Genomic DNA, 1,609 nt, shown 5'->3' on the forward strand with positions numbered 1-1,609 from the left:
TTTTTTTTTTTTTTTTTTTGAGACAGGGTCTTACTCTGCTACCCAGGCTGGGGTACGGTGGTATGATCACAGCTCACCGCAGGCTCCGCCTCCCGGGTTCATGCCATTCTCCTGCCTCAGCCTCCCAAGTAGCTGGGACTACAGGTGCCCGCCACCACGCCCAGATAATTTTTTGCATTTTTAGTAGAGACAGGGTTTCACCATGTTAGCCAGGATGGTCTCGATCTCTTGACCTCGTGATCTGCCCTCCTCAGCCTCCCAAAGTGCTGGGATTACAGGCGTGAGCCACCGCACCCGGCCAACCCAGCTAATTTTTTAATAGAAGCAGGGTCTAGTTATGTTGCCAACGCTGATCTCGAACTCCTGGCCTCAAGCAGTCCTCCTGCCTCAGCCTCCCAAAGTGCTGGGACTGCAGGTATGAGACATTGCTCCCAGCTTCTACTTGTTAGTTTCAACTCAACAACTGAACTCCTGGCTGAAGGTATCCTCCTACTACAGCTTCCCAAAGTGCTGGGATTACAGGCATCAGCCACCACACCTGGCCTCAGCTTTTTCTGAAGCTGAAGTCTAAATTTTTCATTTAGGAGAAATATTAATATAACAATATTGCTAATAATAAATGATCCTTAGTCAATCAGTGACACAAAAAAGGGTGTAATGATTTTTGGTAAGGATTATCAAGTTAGAGATTTAAATCCAAATATAAAACCTTCCTATAGCCATCCCTTTAATCTTCCCACTAACAATGTACAGCAATGACAACAAGCTTTGTGCTACCTCTTCAATATAATCCATCACAACTCTATTACAGTTGGGCCTATCAGAATATTTACCTATGGAACCAGGCGCAGTGGCTCATGCCTGTAATCCCAGCACTTTGGGAAGCCGAGGCGGGCGGATCAGCTGAGGTCAGGAGTTCAAGACCAGCCTGACCAACACGGTGAAACCCCATCTCTACTACAAATTCAAAATTAGCCGGGCATGGTGGTGCATGCCTGTAATCCCAGCTACTCGGGAGGCTGAGGCAGGAGAATTGATTGAACCCAGAAGGTGGAGGTTGCAGTGAGCCGAGATTGCGCCATTGCACTCCAGCCTGGGTAAAAATAATATTTACTTATGGACCTTTATGTTATTTGTTGAGTTGAAACTAACAAGTAGAAGCTGGGAGCAATGTCTCATACCTGCAGTCCCAGTACTTTGGGAGGCTGAGGCAGGAGGACTGCTTGAGGCCAGGAGTTCAAGATCAGCCTTGGCAACATAGCAAGACCCTGCTTCTATTAAAAAATTAGCTGGGCATAGTGGCACATACCTGTAGTCCTATTCAGAAGCTGAGGTGGAAGGACTGCTTGAGCCCCGGAGTTCGAGGCTGCAGTGAGCCGTGATTGTGCCACTGCACTCTAGCCTGGGCAACACAGTGAGACCTTGTCTCAAAAAAAAGGAAAAAAACTAACAAGTAGATAGAAAGAGTGAATGCACTGAAGGGACCAATGCTTAAAAAAAATCTCTGGGGCCAGACGCAGTGGCTCATGCCTGTAATCCTAGCACTTTGGGAGGCTGAGGCAGGTGGATCATCTGAAGTCAGGAGTTTGAGACCAGCCTGGCCAACATG

This window comes from Mandrillus leucophaeus, unplaced genomic scaffold (genome assembly GCF_000951045.1).
Source record: "Mandrillus leucophaeus isolate KB7577 unplaced genomic scaffold, Mleu.le_1.0 Scaffold88, whole genome shotgun sequence".
Lineage (NCBI taxonomy): Eukaryota > Metazoa > Chordata > Mammalia > Primates > Cercopithecidae > Mandrillus > Mandrillus leucophaeus.